We start from the raw sequence: 9,833 nt of genomic DNA, 5'->3' as shown, positions 1-9,833 counted from the left end.
GGCCCTTTCATCACGGCTGCAATATTGTCTCATTGGGCCACACCAATTTGATATTTAGTTCTTCGGACAAAAGCTCCAAAAAATATGGGGCGAGCGAGCGAAATTTTTTTGATTGTATATATTTCTTGAAAATGAGTTTTGTTGAGGCGGGTACTCTACAAATGGAGCGAGCGGTATAATTTTATTTTTAAATTGTGCAATTTAGAATTTTATGTACATGTTAAAACTGGGTTACTTCAAAGAAAAAGGAGGAGAAACATGTTCTTATGCATATAATTTGATGTATTTGTGCCTGTAGTACAGTCTATACCATACCCAACTTTCTGGTTCAGTTTGGTTTAGTATAATTATACCCCACGCAACGAGTTGCGGAGGGTATAATGTTTTTGACCCGTCCGTCTGTCCGTCCGTCCGTCTGTCCGTCCGTCCACCTGTCCGGATTATGATACATTGTTTGTCTGGCTATCTCTTCCTACAGTTTTGGAGGTACAACTTTAATATTTTTTTGGATGTTCATACACATAATGAAGGTGTACATGGCCACAGAATTTTGATTTTTTTCAAATATTCTGAAAATGACAGGTAGTTGGACTTTTTAGTCATTTTTTGTTACTAGCTGCATAAAGAGATCATGGTTTGTCCGGCTATCTCCTCCTACAGTTTTGGAGATACAGCTTTATATTTTGTAGGATATTCAAACACATAATGGAGTTGTGCATGGCCACAGGAGGGGGGGGGGGGGGGCATTGTCCATATCTAGTTACTTATAGTATCTGAAAAATAGACCAAAAACAAAATTAAACATTGTTCAATGAACCGTGAAACAAATTGTCACGGTCAGATGAAAGCTGCCAACCGGTCATATTTGTCTATCAATCATTCCATACACCAAATGAATATATTTGACCTATTGCTTACAGTATACGTATCTACGTTATGGACCAAGAAAACTTAACCTTGATCATTGATCCATGAAATGAAGTTGAGGTCAGGTAAACCCTGTCTGAAGGACATGTCGTAAGACCTTGTAAGGAACCAATATACCAAATACAGTTATCCTATTACTCATAATAATGGAAATTCACTCAACACAAAAATAAAATGCTCTAGACGGCTCAGCTTGATACGACCGCAGAACCCTGAACAAGTATGGACACAACATTCAAGCTTAATACAGCTCTATATTTGGATTGTGTTTAAATTTGACACAGTATAGGTTTCTGAAACGGAATGCTTGGTTAGATTCTGCATATCAAAGAACCCATAGAATTAAATTTTGGTTAAAATCAAAACTAATTTTAATTTTGGACCCTTTGGAGATCTTTGGAACATAATATGAACCAATTTGAAAACAAGACCCAAAATCAAAATTCTAAATACACAGTTACAAAATTTTATTTTGGACCTAAAATGACCTCAATGTGGACCAATTTCAAAACGGACCCAAAAATAAAAATAGTGTACATGGTTAGTTTTGGCATATTAAAGAAACTAAATAATTTAATATTTTATGAAATCAAAGAGTTTAATTTTTGGACCCTTTGGACCTCAATGTGGACCAATTTAAAAACGGGCCCCAATAATCCAAAATTGCAATATCCAGTTTGATTCAGCATATTAAAGAACCCCACAAAATCTAGACATTGAATTAAACCCCATTGAAATTGGTTAAGAAATAAGCAATTAATACAAAAGGTATTGTTTTTTGCCCATTTTTCCTTTAGAACGGTTTGCACCATAATCCCCAAAATCAATCCCAACCTTCCTTTTGAGGTATGGAACCTTGTGGTACAATTTGATAGAGATCCACAATCTTATACCAAAGTTATTGTCCTGAAACAAGAACAAGAGGCTCTCGAGAGCCTGTGTCGCTCACCTGTATCTTTTGTGGTTTTGGAAATCATGTAAAATAAGGTTTAAATCATGATAAATAGTATAAGATACCCTAATAATGATTGAGGCCAAGTTTGGTTTAATTCGGCTCAGTAGTTAAATTAAAAGCAGGTCATCCCAATAGTAACTAGACTTACAATAGTTACTGAAGACCCCTTATCATTTTTTAAAGTAGTTTTCAAGTTGTGACCATTTGAAATTGTTTTTTTTACAATTTTCCCTTAGACTTCTATAGTAAATCCCTTTGTTCTATTTTTAGCCATGGCGGCCATGTTGGTTGGATGACAGGGTCATCGGATACATTTTTCAATCAAGATACCCTATTGAAAATTGTGGCTAAGTTTAATTCTATTTGTCTTATTAAATTCAGTGGAGAAGATTTTTGTAAAAGATTAAAAAAAATTACGCAAAAAATTGTTAATAAAATGCTCCGCTGGGCGCAGCTTGATACGACCGCAGAGGTCGAACCCTGAACAGTTGGGGCAAGTATGGACACAACATTCAAGCTTGATACAGCACTGAATTTGGATTGTGATTAAATATTTGACACAGCACAGGTTTCTGACACAGAATGAATGTGGTCTAAGAACTTAACAAATTTTAATTTACCTATTCAAACCATATCATTATTATTTGCTTTTATATATAAATCAGAAATAACCAATTTAAAATGGAAAATTTTAAAGAAAAAAAAATCCCCCCCCCCCAAATTTTTTGAACCCCCTTATGATTCATCACCCCCAAACTCAATCCCAGCCTTCCCTTTGTGGTATGGTACCTTGCAGTACAATTTCAGAGAGATCCATACACTTGAACACAAGTTATTGTCTGAAAACTAGAAAAATGCTTATTTTTGGCCCCTTATTCCTAAACATTTTGGGCAATTACCCCCAATCTCAATTTCAGCTTTCCCCTTGTGATATGGAACCTTGTAGTACAATTTCAGAAAGATCCATACACTTACACACAAGTTATTGTCATGAAACTAGAAAAATGCTTGTTTTTTGCCTTTTTTGGCCCCTAATTCCTAAAATTTTGAGGCAATAACCCCCAAAATCAATCCCAGCATTCCCTTTGTGATACGGAACCTTGTGGTACAATGTCAGAGAGATCCATACACTAACACACAAGTTATGTCTGGAAGTTACAAAAATGCTTATTTTTTGCCCCTTTTTGGCCCCAAATTCCTAAACGTTTAGGGCAATTACCCGCAAACTCAAACCCAGCTTTCAATTTGTGATATGGAACCTTGTTGTACAATTTCATAAAGATCCATACACTTACACAAAAGTTATTGTCCTAAAACTAGAAAAATGCTTGTTTTTTTTCCCCTTTTTGGCCCCCAATTCCTAAAAATTTTAAGCCATTACCCCCAAAATCAATCCACGCCTTCCCTTTGTGGTATGGTACCTTGCAGTACAATTTCAGAGAGATCCATAAACTTGAACACAAGTTATTGTCCGGAAACTAGAAAAATGCTTATTTTTGGCCCCTTATTCCTAAACATTTTGGGCAATTACCCCCAATCTCAATTCCAGCTTTCCCTTTGTGATATGGAACCTTGTAGTACAATTTCAGAAAGATCCATACACTTACACACAAGTTATTGGCATGAAACTAGAAAAATGCTTGTTTTTTGCCTTTTTTGGCCCCCAATTCCTAAAATTTTTAGGCACTTACCCCCAAAATCAATCCCAGCATTCCCTTTGTGACACAAGTTATGTCTGGAAGTTACAAAAATGCTTATTTTTGGCCCCTTTTTGGCCTTAAATCCTTAACTGTTGGTACCATAACCCCCAAAATCAATCCCAACCTTCCTTTTGTGGTATTGAACCTTGTGGTAAAATTTCATAGTGATCCATTCACTTAAACTAAAGTTAGAGTGCGAAAACCAATGTGTCTTCGAAACGACGACAACAACGACGAGGACTACGTTTTTTTTTTTCGGTCGTATAAAAATTTGACTATAAAGGGCAATAACTCCTTAAGGGGTCAATTGAAAATTTTGGTCATATTGACTTATTTGTAGATCGTACTTTGCTGTACATTATTGCTGTTTACAGTTTATCTCTATCTATAATATTTAAGATAATAACCAAAAACTGCAAAATTTCCTTAAAATTACCAATATTCAGAGGCAGCAACCCAACGGGTTTATCTGATTCGTCTAAAAATTTCAGGGCAGATAGATCATAACCTGCTGATCATTTTTACCCATGTCAGATTTGCTCTAAATGCTTTAGTTTCAGAGATATAAGCGAAAGACTGCATTTTACCAATATGTTCTATTTTTAGCCATGTCTGCCATCTTGGTTGGCAGGCGGAGTCATCAGACACATTTTTAAAACTAGATACCCTAATGATGATAGTGGCCAAGTTTGATTAAATTTTGCCTAGTAGTTTCAGAGGAAAAGATTTTTGTAAAAGTAAACGACAACGGACGCCAAGTGATGAGAAAAGCTCACTTGGCCCTCCGAGCCAGGTGAGCTAAAATGCTTGTTTTTGACAGAGGGACAACGACAACAACATAATTTGCAGTTGTATAAAACTAAAAAATTTCAAGCAGTCAAGGACAATGGACACATAAAAGACAGGTTGATTGATGATTGTTGGTTCCTTAACATCCAGTGGCAAATATTTCATGCATATTCAGGAGGACATGAAAGACAGAAACTTCGTAACATAAAGTATTTGTGTATAATGTATGAAGCATCAAAGTCATCTACCCACAGAATATAAAGCTAAATGCAAATAGTTTCAGCAGTTACTGGATTGTAATCCCTTTGACTCGCATTTGCAGGCGAGACAAAAAAATAAGTCTTTATGGTAAATTTTAACCCAAATTATCACAGAAATCAATATTTAACACTGGGAACCAATTTTGAAAAGCATATCATAACTCGTATATCAAATTTCGTGAAAACGTTTTCTCAAAATTTGTGATTTTTTTACAAATACCAAGTTTTCTACCACTTTTTCCCAAATTTTACATAAAACACAAGGGACCTTCCTTTAATATTTATTTCCATTTAGCACATTTATTTTTTAAATTAGTTGAGACAATCTTGACTTATTGTATGACATAGAAGTATTGACAGACAGACAAACAGAGAGACTACTGTATTGGGCTCATGTCAACTACTGGGCCCTAATAATCAACATTTATTGTCACAATAGATATACAATCAATTTATGACAAAATAAGTTGTAAAGTAGAGGCAATAATCTCTTTTTGGGCAGCAATAAACTCAGTAAATAGATTTGAAAATTTAATTCTCAATTTCATCATTTTTTAGAAAAAATAACATATCTGATCCCAGTGTTACAGTTCACATTTTGACAAAATCCAGCTATATATCTGCAAATAACAATTGCACAAATCCTGACACCTCAAGTTGTATTGTCTAACTTCATGTTACTTCTTTTTGTTCATTACTTGACATCTCTCATTACATCTTGGTAGTTAAACCATCAATTCACTAGTTTATACATGTTCCTGAAAGAAAAAGCACATATTATTGTATAAGTAAATGTCTTAATGCTGACTTGTGAAACATGATGCAAGTTTCATCATTTGGCAGAGCTCAAATTGCACATTTCATAGTATTTTCTGACTTGTGAATATACAAGTTTTATCCACTTGGAGTACATTTGGCAGAGCTTAATGTACAATGTAAAATAATTTAATATAAAACTTTAATCCAAAATGTTAATAAACTGCTTCGCGAAGTGCAGCTGGATACGACCGCAGAGGTCCCACCCTGAACAGTTGGGGCAAAAATGGACACAATATTCAAGCTTGATACAGGTCTGAATTTGGATTGTAATTAAATATTTGACACATTATTGGTTTCTGACACAGAATAAATGTAGTCAAAGAACTTGAAATTGGTTGTATGATTTGAATATATATTCAATTGAAGATTTATTGCTGTTGTGCAATACACTATTCTGTTGCGCAATACTTAGTAAATCTGTTTTCAGACTATATACAAAGAATTAGCAAAATAAATTGTGACCCCAATTTTTTTCTTTGGAAAATTGACAATTTCTTAAATCTTGAGGGAAAAAAATTGAATCCCCCCCCAAAATTTTTTTTTACCCCCCCCCCCCCCCCCCCCCCCCCCCCCCTCCCATTTTGAAGAAATTTTCTTTTTGTAAAATGTAGTACAAATTAAGAGACATCCATACACTAAAACACAAGTTATTGTCTGAAAACTAGAAAAATGCTTGTTTAAGACCCTTTTTGGCCCCTAATTCCTGAACGGTTTGGGCAGTTACCCCCAAAATGAATCCCAACCTTCTACTTGTGGTATTGAACCTTTTGGCACAATTTCAGAGCAATCAAAATACTTATACACAAGTTATTGTCCTCAAACTAGAAAAATGCTTGTTTTGGCCCCTATTTCCTTAACAGTTGGGACCATCACCCCAAAAACAATCTCAACCTTCCTTTTGTGGTATTGAACCTTTTGGTTATACTTCATAGAGATCCATATACTTAAACTAAAGTTATTGTCTGGAATCCAAATGTATGATTTGAATTTATCTTTGAAGTTATTGGATACTACACATGTAGTGTTCCCTATGGATATCTGTTGAAGGTTTTTGTCATTGGGTTGCTGTCTCATTGGCATATACCCACATCTCTTTTTATTCATACATGTATAAAATATAGTAGTACAATATGTAGGAAGTGTAACTGAACCTCAAAATTTTCAAAACATGATGACATGTAACATAAATGCATTTCTGTTCATAAATATAATATATCTATTAGGAAATAATTACTTTATATATATATATATATATACATGATCTATGTTTATATATATATATATATATATTAGTCAGGGGAATTACTGAAATGATCTTAAATCACTGATTCAAGTACATTTTTAACATTTTGTCCAGAAATGTTGGAAGTAAGAGTTGTCATTCTTTAATAATCACCTATTTAAGTATTATAAATAAATAACTAGACTAAGCATGCATGCTAAGTGATTTAATTTTGTTGTAGCTTTAAATATATAATACTAAATGATCCAGGGACTAATTATGTTGCTAAAATTATCAGAACCAACATCTGTGTTCATAAGATGACTGGCTATGTCAGGTGATGACCCTGTACTGAATCTAGGATTACATGAAAATCACTTGTTTAAGTGGATACCTGTAGACTATTTTCTTCCAAAAAAATCACTTCTTTAAGTATTATCATTTTGATTACCCCCACTAATTTCAACACCCATGAACAGTGAAATTTTGATCGAGAACAATAAAATTTTATTACAATTATACATGTAATCTCTAAAACCTTGAATTTTACAGGAAAAATACTCCCACTGGCACTGCTTGGAAAAATCTGTTAAGAATTTGATATTTCATTATGTTAAATTATAAGCCTTCATTATAACTTTTTTTCAACAAATATAGAACTTACAGCTGAATGATTGCATCAAAGGCATTAACCTTGCTACTTAAAACATGCAAAAGGTTCATTTTTTTTCAATTTTACAAATAATAAGATATAATCTAAACTTGTATGTTTAAAATTTTGGTAAATCTACAAAATCAAAGAATTTTTAATTTGCTACTTAAATGAGTGATTTATAAATAACCTATTTCAATAATTCCCCTGACTGTATATATATTATAGACTTTATAGTAACAATGTTGCAATTTTTTATGATTAAACTGAACATGTTAATGAACCATTGGCTGTTGCCTTGTAGTCCAAATAAAAAATTCAATAAAAAAAATCCCATAAACTAATTAAGATACAAATATACATGTACATAAATTTTGAAAATTACTACATGTATCAAAAGTGTAAACACATATATATATAATATCCCATTTAGTTTTATTTAAAATTACCTCAGGAAATAGTTTCTGGTGTTTTCTCTCATTATAAGGTATACAATGTAGATCTAGCTGGAATGTCAGACCTTTTTAATAAGAACCGGTCCTAATGTTCTAGTGAGGAACCTTGGCCCTCTCACGTCAAATACTGGTAGACAATTTCTGAAAGACAATTCAACAATAAACATTGATTTCAAAAAGTTCAGATAAGACTAATTAAAAGTGAGGTAACTATAAAATAGCTCTTTAATCCAAACAAATTTTAGATCTAAGGAAGTTAAATTACATGAAATATCAACAGTAACAATTTTCAGACCTGCCAACTCAAGATCTGATATCAATACACACCTTGAACCAATTTTATTCGATGGCTTACAGGAACATAAGATACTGATTAAATTTAAAACACTTTCAAATTTCTTATCAACTGCTTTAACTTGATAAATCACATTTCCCACATTAATTAATTAAAGAAAATTTAATATAAGTTTGGATTTACAAAAGGAACTATATGCAAGTGTATATCTAAAATAATGAAGTTGTTCACCCAACCTTTTCTTAATTTAAGGACAAATAACATATCAAAAGTTGGCAGTTGATGATTAAAATGGTGTATAATCATGATAATGTTTCTGCAAGTCATAGAAACACATCATAATATACAAAATGTATCATTCATTTGACATGATTACTGTGATATCCAGTGGCAAGTGTTTCATAAATATTCAGTAAACAAATTTCAAATAATTCTTATAGTTAGGCATGTATGGGTTTTGCTCATTGTTGAAGGCTGTACAGTGACATATAGCTGTTTATTTCTGTGTCATTTGGTTTCTTGTGGAGATTTGTCTCAATGGAAATCATACCACATCTTCTGTTGTTTTACAAAAATAAAAGGCCAGATATTTAACTATCACAGGAAAATGTTTACATGTTCCATAGGGGTACATATTTTGCCTCGCAAAAGTCTGTGCTTAAGCCACTAGCCCAATATCAGAGTCTGGTAAAAATTGATAAAAATTTAGTGAAATTATTTTTAGGGTCTTGCATGTATGAAGGAAAAATGTTAAAATTTCTTGAACAGACTGCAATGGGCATTCAGCCTGAGAACCCTAAATAAAACTGTTCAATGGGTATATTAACTTGCTGCAATACTTTTTCCCAAACATATGGAATTTATCGTCCCAACTTCCACTTAATGTAGCTGTGCATGCCTCTATTTAAATGACACTTTATCCCCCTCTTTTTTTTTTGGGGGGGGGGGGGGGGGGGGGGGATTGTTCCTAACATAGAGAAACTGGGACCAAGATACACCAAGGTCTTCTGTTGTGGACGTGTTTTGAGGATCACTGCCTCAAGATGCTATTTTGTACGACTTTTTGAGCCCCCCTGGCAAGGGAGTTTCAGTTCCCCTTGAGTTTCACATCATAAAAACACAACTTGTACAAACCTATCTTCGGGAAAATAGAGTAAATTACTTTACTTTTATCTTAAATACCGACAACAAACGAGCAGCATGTTTATTGTTCACTTTAACAGCTTGCTGATCCTTGCTTAAGTGCTTTTTCAATTGTTTTGGCTAGAGGTTGTGAGTTTGACACAAAAACAAGGGCCCAGCGGCCACTTCAAAAGCCTGCCCATTTGTGGGCGATTAAGTGTCGTCCATAAAATTTATGCCACAAGAGTCGGGCGAGTTTCGGTTATCTAACTTTCATATTTGGGCAACTTGAAATTACTCTACTCACCTGTACCGTGGCTTTCTGTGACACACTACCATCTTCAGGGAAAACGGGTACTATTTATTCTGCCATAGGCGACAATACTAACATTTTCTAAATTTACCACTTTTTATAATAAAAACCCTGATAAAAACAGTTATGTGTGGTGTTAGTACTTTATTATTCTGTTTTGAAAATTGAAGCCAAATAGTACATGTATCATGACCAACTTCCAATGGAGCTTGTTAATGTTATCCATGCCCACCGTCATTTTACCACCAAATTTATGAAATTTTTGAAGTCTTTTCGAATAATTCTCTAGAAAATATTTCAATAGGTTTCAAAATCTATATTGTA

General features: G+C 33.6%; 1 long non-coding RNA gene across 1 annotated transcript; it reads right to left on the bottom strand.

The window, feature by feature from the left end:
- Window positions 1–5,149: 5,149 nt before the first annotated feature.
- Window positions 5,150–9,541, bottom strand: LOC127721363 (uncharacterized). The gene is made up of 3 exons (XR_007991177.1): window positions 9,504–9,541; window positions 7,774–7,920; window positions 5,150–5,389 (listed from the first exon to the last, which is right to left on the bottom strand). It is a non-coding gene; the product is annotated as an uncharacterized LOC127721363 (long non-coding RNA).
- Between the last annotated feature and the right edge of the window lie 292 nt (window positions 9,542–9,833).

This window comes from Mytilus californianus, unplaced genomic scaffold, assembly GCF_021869535.1.
Source record: "Mytilus californianus isolate M0D057914Y unplaced genomic scaffold, xbMytCali1.0.p SCAF_12, whole genome shotgun sequence".
Taxonomy (NCBI): domain Eukaryota; kingdom Metazoa; phylum Mollusca; class Bivalvia; order Mytilida; family Mytilidae; genus Mytilus; species Mytilus californianus.
Note: the sequence above shows the minus strand (reverse complement) of the source record. Positions and strands in the feature narration are given on the sequence as shown.